Source organism: Pongo abelii, chromosome 4 (assembly GCF_028885655.2).
Source record: "Pongo abelii isolate AG06213 chromosome 4, NHGRI_mPonAbe1-v2.0_pri, whole genome shotgun sequence".
Lineage (NCBI taxonomy): Eukaryota > Metazoa > Chordata > Mammalia > Primates > Hominidae > Pongo > Pongo abelii.
Window position 1 is genome coordinate 143,492,950 of NC_071989.2, and position 16,356 is coordinate 143,509,305.

Below are 16,356 nucleotides of genomic sequence, written 5' to 3' on the forward strand. Positions count from 1 at the left end.
TGGGATTGGCACCCCATGCATGCATAGGTCAGGTGGGTGCAGGCATCACCTGGTCGCAGCGCGTGTGGGTAGACCCTGGCGCGTGTAAGGGCCGTGTGCGAGCAGCAGTCATTTTATTGCACGTGGCATGTCGAGATGGAAAGGCTTTGCAGGAATTTTGCTTTATAGGCACATAAAGGCCTTTATTACCCATAATGTGGACGTGGGTCCAAAGAGATTCGATTCTGCTTTCTACCAAGGGGTTTGTCGGAGGCCCCTGTGGAGGCTGGAGCTCCTGGCCCTGCTCTGAGGAGGCTTGACCCCAGGGAGGAAGAAGAACTGGCTGCCGTCAGGGCCTGGGGTAGCTTGGGATAGGGCAGGATGGGGTGGCAGCATCCCTGGAGTGAAATGCAGGTTTAAGCAGCCTCAGTGGGAAATGTAACGTTATGTAGCTCATTAAACCCTACAGAAGCAGGGAGGAGAGCTGCTTCTAATTATCAGGATGAAAATTAATGGAATAAAATCTCTAGCCAGGCTGCCCAATGGTGGAGTAGGCAGGGATTTTCCGTGGCCGGGAGATGTTTGGGGCAGTCATATTGGAAGGAAGGGAGAAAGCCGCTAACTGTTTGCAAATGATGGGCTGGGGCTCCAGAAAGCGTCCTTGCTAATTCTCACAGCATTTTCCCCTTGACTCAGAATCAGGAGGGAATGAGCCTGAGTGGGAAGCTGGACAAGGCTTGGTTTGCAGAGACTTGAGTCAGGAGATGGCTGCTCTGGTGTCCTCGCCAGCCTCAGGGCTGGAGGGGACATTGGATTTGTCATCCTGCAGAGGTGGATGTGAGCCTTTTAGTTCCTTGAGGCTGCTAGTGAGCTTCAGACCTGGGGCAAAGCTGAGATGGAACTTGAGGGGCTTTTGAGCATTTGCCTGAAAACCTTGCCCTCAGGTGATTCAGAGAAGCTCAGGTGCTGTGTCTGTAAATGGGCAGCCCAAACTTGCCTTGACTCCTGTTTTTGCCATAGGTCCTGAGGACAGGTGGGGTACCTTGGTTGTGCAGATCATAGTGATTGTTTTACCAACCTTCTAGCACTACTGCTCCTGATAAGGGTGGCAGGGGCCTGGAGCTGAGAGCCACGGGCTGAGTCCTGGCCCTCTAGGTGAATCAGAGCCTGTTGCTTAAATGAAGGAGCAGGTCTGGTTTGTGTCTGCCCTCCTCCCAGCTCAGCCATGCACTGCAGGTCTCATGTTGGAAAATATTGCTCAAATGCTGCCTGGCACCATCTGGCACCATCCAGAGCTCAATCATTTGGCCAGGCAGGAAGTCTGCTCTCAGGTGATCTGACCTGGATTAGGATAGTAAATACTCAATACATGTTAATTATTGATAACCTAAGAGACAGATACTATATTATCTCTATCTTATTGATAAAGAAAGGCTCGGAGAGGTGAGGTGACTTGCCCAAAGACATATAGCCTAGAGGCAGTGTACTGGAACTCAGCAGTGTGACTCGCTTCCAAGCCCAAGTACTGCATTCTGTTGCCTTCTTGATGGGTGAAGCAGCTCTCTGAGCCTAGAGTTCCTTCTAGGACCCTCAAGCCTTCCTTGCAGCATATCTGGACTTCTCCCGTCATTGTCAGGAGATGGAGAGGATAGCTTTATTTGGCCAGTGAAGAAACTAAAAGGCTGAGTGGCTTGTAGGGCTCACACTGTGCATGAATTGGCACTTGTCTACAGAAAATGGTGCCAGGACAATGGGTGTATTTTGGTTGAAGTAGTTGGAGCCCTTGGATGCTAGTGGTTCATTTCAGGGGCCATTTCTGAGTTCCCTTGGTCTTGGGAAACTGGTTTTCCTGTGCCTGGAACCCAAGAAGACATTTGTGGTTCCCTGGGCTAGGAGCTCCCTTGGTGGAGGCTGCCTCATGGATGGACCACCCAGGGTGTTGGATGGCAGGGCCTCATGGGTCAGTGCGCACAGCCCAGGACAGAGTGGACAGTGGGATGTGCAGGGCTCAATTGGCCAAGCTGAACTGTTTTCTTGGGTTGTGTTATATTTATTTCCACTAATCTACTCCTCTTGCCTGTTTATACAACACAGAGATCTAATAACATGTATCTGAGGCCAGAGTAAATGAGGAACTTTTTGGAAAGAAGCATAAAAAGAAAGAGATCTTGGAATACCTAGCTAATCTGAGTTGCTGTCTCTGCTCTGAAGCCCTGCCTTTGAAAGCTCCATTTCTCCTCCCATCCTCTGTGAAAGCCAGATGAGACTTCTTGACATTAAGCAAATGCTGGTATACTGACTTTGGTATGGGGTTTGTACATGTGCCTGTTGAGAGCTGGATCCTTCCCATGGGTGGATGCTGGCATGGTGGCTCTTCTATCTAAGGATCCATCTGGAAAAGTGGCCGATTTCATCACTTACGTGCCAGGACCCCGGATGCCGAGGCAGGGGAATGCTGCAATCTAAACATTTACATTCTAAAAAATGGGAAATCATCTGCTTCGATATAAATTAGCCAGGGCCTGACGGGTTTATTACATCCTGGAATGCTTTCATGAGGCTTTCAGAGGGGTCCATGGTGCAGGCGCAGGTCTCCAGCTGGGATTGCCTGTGGCATGCTCCCGGGGGGACCCACTTGGAAAACACAGGCAGGGGGCCAACTCCTCCTCAAATTCCCGTGGGCTTGTAACGGATTAGAGTGTGAAATGGGAACAAGGATATACAATGCAGGACCCTAGGACAGTGAAGCACCCTGAATGATGAGCTTCTTGAAGCTGATGGGGAGAGGTCGGTCAGGGAAGAGAGGTGGGAGGAGCCAGGTGCAGAGGCCCAATCAGAGGCTGCGGATGGAAAGTGGAACAGGAGAAATATGCTCTGGGATTTCACAATAACAGGGTATGTGATATGACTCATTGAGTGGGAAGAGGGCAAAGGAGTGTAGCAAGAAATTTTGAGGAGGGAAGAGTCGTACATCCTCTGGAGGAGTTTTCAGACAAGACTTGGTGTGAGCCCCTGGGGTCAGGGCTGGATTTGAACTCTGCTGGGTCCCCTAGAGTGGACTGAGCCACCCTCTCTGCAAAGTCCCTAGGACTGGGCCCGATGTTCCAAGGAAAGCTGAGTCCTATGCTCAGGAAGTTTGAGATCTCAGTGAATAGGTAGGAAAAACACACTAACATAAACATACATGCCTAATTGTAACAAGTTGTGAACTCATTTATTTTCCCTCCCTTTGTCGTATCTTATCTGCACTCACATTTCTCTGTAGGTTTACACAGATATATGTAGAACAGATGCTGAATAACTGATTTTGGAGGAATTTGATTTGATGTTAATGATGAGTGATCTGGGATATCAGCTATTTTTCACTTGTTTGGAGCAAGAACCCTGCTTTGCACAAGGGGTATTATTTTGGGGGATTTTATTCAGAGCAGTGTTTTCAAACTAGCATGCCTTAGAACCACCTGCAGGGCCTGTTAAAGCAGATCACTGGTCCCCACCCACCCTTGGAGTTTCTGCTTCATTAGGTCTGGGGTGGGTCCTGAAAATTTGCATTTCTAACAAGTCCCGGGTGACTCTGTGTTCCAGAGACCGCACTTTCAGGACAACTGATCGAGAAAGAGAGAAGTGCATGGGCTTTGGTGGGAATCCTTTACACAACTTTGCTGGGTCTGAGAACTTGTGATTCATGCCTTTCAGAGGATGAAAGAGGATTCACGAGATCCATGGAACCACTTCCTTATTTTGAGAAGGAAGCTGGAGCCTCCTATTATATGGGCAGAGCCGGCTTGCTGCCACATGAAGCAGTGCCTGGCTTTGTGGATTTGCAGATTCATTCAGCAAGCATCCGCCAGCATCTACTCTGGGTCCAGCCCTGGGTATGACGTGTCTTCAGCATTGGGGAAGACGCTCAGGCGGAATGGTTCTAGCACCAGTGACTCTAACAAGGGTGGGGGTGGGGTACTTCCTTGTGCCCAGCTGGGCTGCCTGCTGTGGGGGTATGGGACGGAGACATGACACAGTACTTGGCGTGGGGATGCTGGCTGTCCTCTGTGCCCTCCCCACCTGCCGATCCCTGGCTCCACCTTGGTCTCCAGGAACAGCTCTGTACCCCTCTGGGAAGTCAGATGTTTCCCTCAAAGCTTGTGGGTCCCAGCGGACTCCCCACCCTGAATGTCTTGGCTATCGGACCTCAGCCCTGCCCCACTGCAAACAAGTCCTCCTGCCCTCTGACCTCTGCTCTTGATAGTAAACCATGTGTTACAGCATCTGTTTTGCATACATTTGCCACCATTTTCACTGAAGAGTAAACACAGAGCTGGACTTTGGGGACTTGTGGGCGGTTCTTCCTTGAAAATAGGCCAAGCCCAGAGCTTAGATGAGGACAAGGAGGGGCCTACTTGGAGGATCACTGAAGGGGAGCCAGAAGGTGAGTCAGGCCACCTGGGTTCCTGTTACATGATTCAGGCAGGCCCCTCCTTCTCTCTGGCCTCAGTTTCCTCCTCTGTCACATGAGGTGTGATGATGCCTGTCCTGCCCCTTTCCTGTCACGATGGGGAGGCTCCAGTGGAACATGCCCTCAATTTCTCCCAAATATGTGTGAATTGTTGAGGGCGTCTGGGATGCTGAGGGTGTCAGGCGAGCAGGTGGCCCTGAGGTTTGGGGGTGAGGGTGTGGAAGCCTCAGGGAGGGGCAGGGACCAGCTCTGAAGTTTAACACAGCTCTGAGAGATACACTGAGCACCTAGGTTGAAACCTGCAAACTCAGTAAGCCTAGATGGGAGGCCACATTTCTTGACCTCTCTGAGCATCAGCCTCGCCTGGAAAAAGATAAACAGTGCCTAGGTCTTGGGGTGACGTCATGTTTACCGGGCACTCGCTATGAGCCAGGCCCTGTGTTTGGAGTTCAGTTAGGGGTGAGGATGACGACAGGGCTTATTGGGTGGCTTCAGGTATCAGCTGCAGGAGGCAGGTGGTGCCTTTAGATGAGAGACCTGAACTTCTGCACTCCCAATCATGCCATGCTTCCTACTCAGTCCTGGCTGGCCCCGTGGTTAGTGGGTAGAAGTAAGTAAAAACCCACTGAATGTTTATTAGGCTAAGACTGTGAGGAGGAAAGTTAGGCTCCTCTGGTGCCCTAGTAGTTTTTGATTTTTGTCAAAGGAGTACATATTCATAGCCCAGCAGCAATAAGCTTCTCATGAGAAGCAGCAGCCCCGCTGGGCCCATGCCCCTCCCTGCCTGGTTTCTGCTTTCTATAGGTAACTTTTTAATCCTTTTTTTAATTAAGTTTTTTTTAAATCCTTTTAGTGTTTTTGATGTTTACCATATTTCTTAAAAAGATTGCTTATCTCACCTTTTTCTTGATTTTTAAATTTTAGTTATTATCTATTGACTTTCAATTATGGAGGACAGGGAGTAAGTTTTTTATACCAGTTCTCTTCTGACCAAATAGATACCCACACACTCCCCCTTCCCCAAAGCACAGCTGCCTCCAGGCCTCACTGTGCAAATACCCACGGTGGAGCTGTGTAGTGTACTGAAATCACATTTTCTTTTTCCTCAAAGATGTTTTGTTTTCCTTGGAATTAGGTGCATAGTATCTGATTTTGTCATTTGCTTAGTTTTCTGTTACTTATTTATCCTCCCATTCTGGCTAAACTGGAGATGTTTTCTGAATATGTTCAAACACATCAGGTAGTTGTCTCCTTTTTCCCTAGTTGGGAGTTGTTCTCTGGGCCCCGCTACTCATCTGAGTCCTCCCTTCGCCATCATCTGGGGAACCCTGTTGGATCGCCCATTTCCTGAAATCTGCGGCTTTCTCTCTCCATTTACTCCCTCACTTTCAAGACATCCATCCTCCAATGTCTTCCAAAGAAAGGGTCCATGGAAGGCAAAATCTTTGAGATCTTGCATGTTTGAAAATCTGTTTTACTTTTTTTTTTCTTTTTTAATGAGATGGGACCTCTCTCTGTCATCCAGGCTGGAGTGTATTAGTGTGATCATCGCTCACTGCAGCCTCGATCTCCTGAGCTCAAGCCATCCTCCTACCTCAGCTTCCTAAGTAGCTGGGACTGTAGGCTTACACTACCACATCTAGCTAATTAAAGTTTTTTTTTTCATTGAGATAGGGTCTTGCTAGGTTGCCCAGGCTGATCTCAAACTCCTGGCCTTAAGTTATCCTCCTGCTTTGGCCTTCCAAAGCGCTGGGATTCCAACATGAGGCACCGTGCCCAGCCTATTATACTTTTATACTTGATTAATAGTTTGGCTGAATGTAAAGTCCTGTGTTGAAATTACTTTCACTTAGAAACTGGTCTTCAGCCTCCTGCATGACTGTTGAGAAGTTGCATGCTTCTCTGTGTCCCAGTCTTTGGAACGTAATAATTTATTTTTTAAATTTTTACTTTAGGTTCTGGGATACATGTGCAGAATGTGCAGGTTTGTTATGTAAGAAGCACGGCATACATGTGCCATGGTGGTTGGCTGCACCTATCAACCTGTCATCTAGGTTTTAAGCCCCACATGCATTAGGTGTTTCTCCTGATGCTCTGCCACCCCTTGCCCCCCACCCCCGATAGGCCCCGGTGTGTGATGTTCCCCTCCCTGTGTCCATGTGTTCTCATTGTTCAACTCCCACTTACGAATGAGAACATGCAGTGTTTGGTTTTCTGTTCTGTGTTAGTTTGCTGATAACAATGGCTTCCAGCTTCATCCCTGCAAAGGACACAAACTCATCCTTTTTTATGGCTGCATAGTATTCCATGGTGTATATGTGCCACATTTTCTTTTTTTTTTTCTTTTATTATTATTATTATTATTATTATACTTTAGGTTTTATGGTACATGTGCACAATGTGCAGGTAAGTTACATATGTATACATGTGCCATGCTGGTGCGCTGCACCCACCAACTCGTCATCTAGCATTAGGTATATCTCCCAATGCTATCCCTCCCCCCTCCCCCCACCCCACAACAGTCCCCGAAGTGTGATGTTCCCCTTCCTGTGTCCATGTGTTCTCATTGTTCAATTCCCACCTATGAGTGAGAATATGCGGTGTTTGGTTTTTTGTTCTTGCGATAGTTTACTGAGAATGATGATTTCCAATTTCATCCATGTCCCTACAAAGGACGTGAACTCATCATTTTTTATGGCTGCATAGTATTCCATGGTGTATATGTGCCACATTTTCTTAATCCAGTCTATCATTGTTGGACATTTGGGTTGGTTCCAAGTCTTTGCTATTGTGAATAATGCTGCAATAAACATACGTGTGCATGTGTCTTTATAGCAGCATGATTTATAGTCCTTTGGGTATATACCCAGTAATGGGATGGCTGGGTCGAATGGAATTTCTAGTTCTAGATCCCTGAGGAATCGCCACACTGACTTCCACAAGGGTTGAACTAGTTTACAGTCCCACCAACAGTGTAAAAGTGTTCCTATTTCTCCACATCCTCTCCAGCACCTGTTGTTTCCTGACTTTTTAATGATTGCCATTCTAACTGGTGTGAGATGGTATCTCATTGTGGTTTTGATTTGCATTTCTCTGATGGCCAGTGATGGTGAGCATTTTTTCATGTGTTTTTTGGCTGCATAAATGTCTTCTTTTGAGAAGTGTCTGTTCATGTCCTTCACCCACTTTTTGATGGGGTTGTTTGTTTTTTTCTTGTAAATTTGTTGGAGTTCATTGTAGATTCTGGATATTAGCCCTTTGTCAGATGAGTAGGTTGCGAAAATTTTCTCCCATTTTGTAGGTTGCCTGTTCACTCTGATGGTAGTTTCCTTTGCTGTGCAGAAGCTCTTGAGTTTAATTAGATCCCATTTGTCAATTTTGGCTTTTGTTGCCATTGCTTTTGGTGTTTTAGACATGAAGTCCTTGCCCATGCCTATGTCCTGAATGGTAATGCCTAGGTTTTCTTCTAGGGTTTTTATGGTTTTAGGTCTAACATTTAAGTCTTTAATCCATCTTGAATTAATTTTTGTATAAGGTGTAAGGAAGGGATCCAGTTTCAGCTTTCTACATATGGCTAGCCAGTTTTCCCAGCACCATTTATTAAATAGGGAATCCTTTCCCCATTTCTTGTTTTTGTCAGGTTTGTCAAAGATCAGATACTTGTAGATATGTGGCATTATTTCTGACGGCTCTGTTCTGTTCCATTGATCTATATCTCTGTTTTGGTACCAGTACCATGCTGTTTTGGTTACTGTAGCCTTGTAGTATAGTTTGAAGTCAGGTAGTGTGATGCCTCCACCTTTGTTCTTTTGGCTTAGGATTGACTTGGCGATGCGGGCTCTTTTTTGGTTCCATATGAACTTTAAAGTAGTTTTTTCCAATTCTGTGAAGAAAGTCATTGGTAGCTTGATGGGGATGGCATTGAATCTGTAAATTACCTTGGGAAGGATGGCCATTTTCATGATATTGATTCTTCCTACCCATGAGCATGGAATGTTCTTCCATTTGTTTGTATCCTCTTTTATTTCCTTGAGCAGTGGTTTGTAGTTCTCCTTGAAGAGGTCTTTCACATCCCTTGTAAGTTGGATTCCTAGGTATTTTATTCTCTTTGAAGCAATTGTGAATGGGAGTTCACTCATGATTTGGCTCTCTGTTTGTCTGTTATTGATGTATAAGAATGCTTGTGATTTTTGCACATTGATTTTGTATCCTGAGACTTTGCTGAAGTTGCTTATCAGCTTAAGGAGATTTTGGGCTGAGACAATGGGGTTTTCTAGATATACTATCATGTCATCTGCAAACAGGGACAATCACATTTTCTTTATCCAGTCTATCATTGATGGGCATTTGGGTTGGTTCCAAGTCTTTGCTATTGTGAATAGTGCTGCAATAAACATACATGTGCATGTGTCTTTATAGTAGAATGATTTATAATCCTTTGGGTATATACCCAGTAATGGGATTGCTGGGTCAAATGGCATTTCTGGTTCTAGATCCTTGAGGAATCACAACACTGTCTTCCATGATAGTCAAACTAATTTACACTCCCACCAACAGTGTAAAAGTGTTCCTATTTTTTTCCACAGCCTCAGCAGCACTGTTGTTTCCTAACTTTTTAATAATCGCCATTCTAACTGGCATGAGATGGTATCTCATTGTGGTTTGATTTATGTTTCTCTAATGACCAGTGATGATGAGCTTTTTTCATATGTTTGGAACATGATAATTTCTACACCACCCCACCCAGAAACTTTGAGGATAGTTCCTTTATAACCAGGGTATTGAAATATAGCATTTTCATCATTCAAGATGAATTTTTAAATTCATTGTTTTGGGCACTTGGTGCAGCTCCTTTTAAATCTCCAGACTTCAATTCCAGGGATTTGTGTTATTTATTTGATAAAAGTTGCCCTCTTCAGGCACTCTGTTTTCTCTTTTTCCGGAGTTGTTCTTTTTTAACGTTAAACCTTCTGAATTGATTGCTTCACTAACTTTTTCTCTTTTTCATCTTTTTGTCATTTTATTTTGATACCAGCAGTTCTCATATATTTTGGTTTCAGGTCTTCTTTTGTCTCAGGACATCTTTACACTCTTAAAAATCATTGAGAATCCCAAAGAACTTATGTGGATTCTATCTATTGATATTTACTATAGAGAGAGTAATTCTGAGAAAATCTTAGAATATTAATTTAAAATAATTATATGTTAAGATAAGTATATAATTTTATGAAAATGTAGATATAGGCTGGGTGCAGTGGTTCATTCCTGTAATCCCAGCACTTTGGGAGGCCGAAGCAGGCAGATCACTTGAGGCCAGGGGTTCAAGACCAGCCTGGCCAACATGGTGAAACCCCAACTCTACTAAAAATACACAAAAAATTAGCTGGGCCTGGTGGCACACGCCTGTAAAATCCTAGCTACTTGAGAAGTTGAGGCATGAGAATCGCTCGAACCTGGGAGGCGAAGATTGCAGTGAGCCAAGATCTTGCCACTGTGCTCCAGCCTTTGCAATAGAGCAAGACTCTAAAAAGAAAAAAAAAAAAGTAGAAATACATCCCAAAACAAAACGTTTAGTGAAAAAATAATTTTATATTTTTGCAATTCTTCCTAATGTGTAGCTTAATAGAGGACAGCTGTCTTCTCAGCTGTTTCTGTTTTCAGTCTGTTGTGATATGTTTTGATTTAAAGTATCTGAAAAAAGTCTGGTTTTGTTCAGATGTGTAGTTGGAAGAGGGAAAGAGTATTTTAATAAGCTTTTAAGTTAATTGTAGATACCCTTTGATACCACACCAGAACTCAACATTAGTGCATTCTTAAAGGTTAGTTGTGGTGTAGAATTTTAACTGTGGCTGTGTTTGTAACATTCTTTGGTCATTTGGAAAATATTGGTTCACTGAGTTATACAGATCTTTCAAATGTTGACACATTTCTTGATATAATATCAAACAACCAGATTTGTAAATATCGCCCCTGATCTCAGCTGAAAAGCACATATTTGAAAGTTCTCAAGCTCATTGTGGCAGATAAGTTTTTCAGAGCTTTAATTTTGCATGAAAGCTCAAATTTTATCATTAGTAACAAATATTACAGTTACATTAGTAGCAAATATTAGTAACAAATAGTACATTCCTTGAAATTGACAAGTGTATGCCGTTCATTTTCTAGAAAAATATATGCCAGATACCCAAGTCTGAATAACTGTCATTTGACTGTTAGTTGTTTTTTCCGTAAAATTAGTACTCTGTGATAAAAGTGGCTAGTTTATCTTACAACTTGATCTGTCGCTAAAGTGCTTTGCTTTGAGATAGCCATTGATCCTACATGGTGTGCTGTGGAAGTGCTTTCTATGTCCTCTATTTTGTTACATAAAATAGTAAAAGAAATGTGTACTTAAAGTTTGAGATTTAATAGAATTAATAACTTTTGCTGCTTCAACAAGTACATAGTTAAGTGGGACTGATTTGTTTTTACTGTGAGTGTGTGGTAGTGAAGAATGTAGTGACTGTGAGTGCAGTTGCTGCCACTGCCTTGATTTCTGTTAAGACTACAGCAACTCTACCCGCTATTGCTCTTGCGACATCAGTGCAAATATCAATGCAGTGAAAAAGGCAAATAATGGCTTAGGATTATTATGAACATAATTTTGACTTTGTGGACCTCCTGAAAGGGCTTCAGGGCCCTTTGGGGTCTGAGGACCACATTTTGAGCACTGTTGTTCTAGACTAAGTCTTTGACTTTATCTTACAATCTTCTACTGGTTTTTTTTTCTCCCGCTTTGATAGTTTTAAATTCTTAGAGCTTTTTGTTTGTTCTGCGTAGCTTTCAATTCTCATATATGCTTTTTGTTTTCTTATTTCTCTGAAGATATTGTAGTTTTTTTCTGAAGTTTTCCTTTGCTCCCTATATTGTATCTTTCTTCTGGGTTCTTTTTATTTCCTCTTGGTTTTAGTCTTGTCTTTTGTGTTGGAGACTCTTCTGAATGTCTGGTGATTCTTGGTTTGTATTTGAGACAAGGCACCAAAATGCTGGTTGGAACCTCTCTGGGCATGGGTGGGGCCTGTTGGCTAACGGGCTTCTCCAAAATGGTATTGGATAGGAAGCCACCTCTTTTGATGAGGAACACTCAAATAATGGCATCTTTAGGAGTTTTTCAGGGACTGGTTAGTTTCTGAAAAGGGATCATCCAGTCTTCTGCCTGACGTGTATAACTTTTAGAACCAAAAAGAGAAAAGGAATTTGGGGGGTTTTGTTGTTCGGTATGTTCATTTTCATAGAATCCCCAGTTACAGCATCTCACGATAGTCTTCAGTTTTTTTTTTTTTTTAATCCCTGGATCCAGAGGGATCTCTCTTGCAAGTTTGAAGAAGAAATTGTTACTTGGTTGTCAGGGCTGAGGGAAGGCACCTGGGGGATCTAATGATTCCTCTAAAGACTATAAACCAGTCTGTTTTCTGTTGCAGCTGCACCTCTGCCTTCCAAGCACCTATTGGCTCCAATTCTCTTGCTTTTGTGAGATTCTTCACACACAGCCACTTGCTTCTTGAAGGTTGACCCACTGGAGGTGTAGCAGGCTGGAATGTAAGTCAGTATCACTCATTTATTTACTTGCTGGCTTCCAAAATAGTGTTGACATCACTTACCTGCTCTTGTTTTCCTTTCCTTTGTCTTCATCCTCTAGGACTTATGCAACAAAAAAATCTCCTTTACTTTGTGTTAGCAGTTGTATTAGTCTATTCTCATGCTGCTAATAAAGACATACATGACACTGGGTAGATTATAAAGGAAAGAGGTTTAATGGACTCACAGTTCCACACAGCTGGGAAAGCCTCACAATCATGGTGGAACACGAAGGAGGAGCAAAGGCACATCTTACATGGCGGCAGGCAAGAGAGCGTGTGCAGGGGAACTGCCCTTTATAAAACCATCAGATCTCATGAGACTTATTCACTATCATGAGAACAGCATGGGAAAGACCTGCCTCCATGATTCGATTACCTCCCACTGGGTCCCTCTCACAACATGTGGGGATTATGGGAGCTATAATTGAAGATGAAATTTGGGTGGGGACACAGCCAAACCATGTCAGCAGTGAGGTGGACACTCTAAGATGGTCCCAATATCTCCTCCTGCTGGTACTTATGCCCTTGTGTAATTCCCCCAGCCTTGAGTGTGGTCACAACCTGTGACTTCTTTCTAACCAGTAGAACATCCTGTCACTTCCATGATACGTTACATCAGATCGTAACATCAGCCTTGCTCAGAGACTCCCTCCCTTGCTGGCTTTGATGAAGCAAACAGCAATGTGGGAGGCCCACATGGCAAGGACCTGAGGGCAGTCTCCTGCTACAACCCAGCGAGGAGCTGAGGGTGGCCTTTAGCTGAAAGCAAGCAAGAAACTTTCAGTCCCATGGGCTATAGGGAACTGAATTATGGCAACCCCACATGAGATTGGGGGTGCCAATCTCAATCCTTCCCCATATTCTGCCTTGAGATGAGATTGCAGCCTCATTGACATATTTTTTGTAGCTTTCAGATGAGACCCTGATGCAGAGGACCCAGTAAAGAGCAGACTCCTAACCCTTGGAAACTGAGATAATAAATGTGTATTGTTTTAAGCTGCCATGTTTGTGAGGATATTATTGTGCACCAGTAGATAATGAATACAGGCAGGATATGAGCTGCTGTGTTGAACTGGAAGTTTATCCCTCATGCTTTGGTTTCTTGGGCCTGGTAACCATGTGTAGTGGAATGTCCAGCCCCAGTGGAATGGTCTTCAGGAGCTTCTCAGGATTCTGTTGTCCCAAGGCCTCATTTACATTTCTTCTTACAGAATTCAGAATACTGGAAAAGAGGGGCCTCCTAGGTTCAGAGGGGTACTCTCCCTCATGAGGGGTCATTCTTCCTGCATCATAGGGTTGCTGAGGTCAGAAAACCTTTGTGCCCAATGCATAGACTATGCATGTACCCCCAATTGTCATGCTTGCAAGGGGTCTGCAGCCCTGATGTCATGGGTGGGTTGGGTTGAGGGATGCTGTGTAAAACGTCGTTTGAAACACCAGAATTTAAACTATTGTGGATAAGAACTATGGAACGAAAGAAGGGCTGTTTTTAGGAATGTAAATGACTAGGGCGGGGGAAGCAACAAGGTGCTGTGGCAGGTGCACTGGGCCAGGGGCCTGGGCTTGGCTGCTCATGTCTGTTTTGTGCTCACCAGCTGGGTCACCTTGCACAGGTGAGTTAACTGTTCTGCCCTTAGTTTCTTCACCTTTCATTCAACCAGTTACCCAACATTTAATGAGTATCTGATGTGTGCCAGGCCCTAGGCTAGGTACTGGGATTATAGGGATGAACATGATGTGGTTTCTGTTCTCAAGGAGCTTGGTTTGAGGTAGGAGTAGAGGGACCCCCAAACAGGCAAATCCAGGACAGCAGAGCTTGTAAACTGGGGTCCTGCAGACGCATTTGATTGATTCATCCAGTATTTTAAATTATTGGAATCTGTTTTTAAAAAAACTAGGAGATATTTGGCTAGAAATTTAAATTTCTGACTTCTCTAGAGAAATAAGATTTGGTAACAGTCACCAAGAGCAACCCTCTTTAAATGGGCATGCACCAAAATCTCTATTAAGAGAGAGAAGAAGGGGGAGGCTGGGAGAACTGTGTTTCAGGGAAATGAGCCAGTGCGTGTAGAGCCACGTTTTCCTGTGCCAGTGTTGAGATGCATCCTGGGCTGGCCTCACTTCTTTGTGTCACAGCTGAGCCCAGGAGCTTCTGAGTTTGGGACCCCTGCAATTCAGGATGCAAGTGTTGAATGGGGTCATGGGGGCCAGAGGATGAAGGGCATGTTATGTGTCCATAAGTGCCCCCTCCATTCTGGGTTGTTATGAAGAGCAGAAGGGCCAGCTCCCACCTGTGGAAGCCTCTGAGTGACTTGCGGCAGGCAGGTCATTCACTCATCAGAGCTCTGAGGGCCGCACAATGTTCTGGTGAATCGCCCTGTACCATGAGCCTCATCCTGTGTATGGCTCCTGGAGTGCAGGATTTCGGTCCCAGCATGATCAGAATATGGTTTTAGAAATGGCTGTGGGGTCCAGGTGACATGAGTCTTGTTTGCTCAGACACTTGGCCCCTCCAGGGTCTGGGACCCTCCTCCTCCTCTGGTGCCATCTTGTAGCCCCAGGGACCTCATTGTTTTGTGGGGACTGCCTCTTCGTGGAGGGTCCTGTCACAGGAGCCTTTTAGAAATGGCATCCTGGTGGGCTTGTGCTGATGGGTGCCCCCACCTTAGCCCTGCCTGAGGCAGCTCTGGGGAATGCTGGGGAGTCTGGCCACTTATCTCACACCATTAGGCTTATAGCAGTGCTGCTAGCAGACAAAGACTCGAAGGGGATTAGGGGTAATTACCAGGCAGCTCTTTCTTCCCAGGGTTTAATGGGCCCAGCCACTGTAATTGTACCTGCTGGTCTTGGGCTGTTCCCTTCCATCCAAAGGCCAGGCCCTGGGCTGGGTTTGGGCATTGAAGGGCATGTCCTGGTGCTTGTCCACCTGCCCACCTATTGCTGGGTGGCCAATGCATGACTTCAGTGTGGCATGGCAGCCTGGCAAGGACTGATAGCAGAGCTCATGGTGAAGAAATCAGGGAGCCCATTGTGTGCTAAGGACCTGCTAATGGGAATGCAGGGGCCTTCCCGCCTTGTCAGGGCCTGAGCTACTCAAGAAATCTCCATCCTTATTGAGAGGGTTATCTCTGTGGCCTGTGGGAAAGTCCAGAGGGCTGGGCATTCTGGGGGCAGGGCAGTAGGGATCTTTCCCAGCCAAGTGAGGTGGGACCTGCCTTAGGGATAAGGGACGTGTAGGCTTTGGCTCTGGGCAGCGTTGCATGGATAGGGGAGCCTCAGGCTATGCACCCCGGCTGCTCTGGGGGAGCGCGAGGCCCACGCAGCCCTGGCTGTGGCCATGGGCACAGGCTGGCGGGCTCCAGGGTTCCTGCTAATGGACCTCACCCCACAGCCGTGGAGGGACTACTCTTTTCACCAGGGAATCCCCACTCGATCCCTCTCCCTCTGAGGAACGTCTGCATCAAAAAGGCTCGAAAAGAGTTCAGCAGGGGCATTTGAAAATTCAAAGTATGCATCCTTTTAATCCTTTCAGGGAGCGTGTAAGATGATATTGATGGCGATGTTTTTATTTCTTAGAATTATTTTTCCAGTCATTCACGTGAACTCAGAGCACCATATCGGTTTTCCACCTTAAGTAAGAGGATTAAAAACATTGCATAATGCAGGGCCTGAGTTAGGAGCCCAGGCCCCAGAGCCTTGTCACATCGTGTAATTGGAAGTAATTGACAGTGTGGGGTTTGAGAAAGGCGCCCGATTGGGTGGTGGGGGCTGGTGAAACCCCTTTTGAGCTCTTGTTAAATGGGGAGAGCAGATTAAGCTGAGCAAGCGGGTTGAATGGACAGACTGATGTGCTCACCCCTCTCGGACCTAAGCATCTTACCTGGGTGTTCTTTGAGGGGAACATAGGGCTGCTTTGGGGGTGCTGCAGGTGTGTGGGGGAGATGGGAGCAAAGCTGTCTCTCTGTGTTCAGAAGGCCTGTGCCTCTTCCTGGCTGCTGCCTCTTCATTCTGGGGACAGGAGCAATGCAGGGACCTGTTGTATCTTACAGAAGACCCTCAGTCTCTCTGAGCTGACCCCTGCAATATCACCAATCAGATGAGATCCAGGTTATCTCTTGGGGAAATTGGAACCATAGGTTGGGGTGGGAGGGCTCACGTTCCAGAGGGTGTAGCTCTTCCAACATAGCATTTTTTGATTCCAAATCGAACTTCACTTGGATCTTGTGCAATACAGCAGCCTTGCCACAGCTGTGAAAATGCCACTTAGGGCTAGAGCCATGCCTATCAATGGGGGCCCTTGGTTGG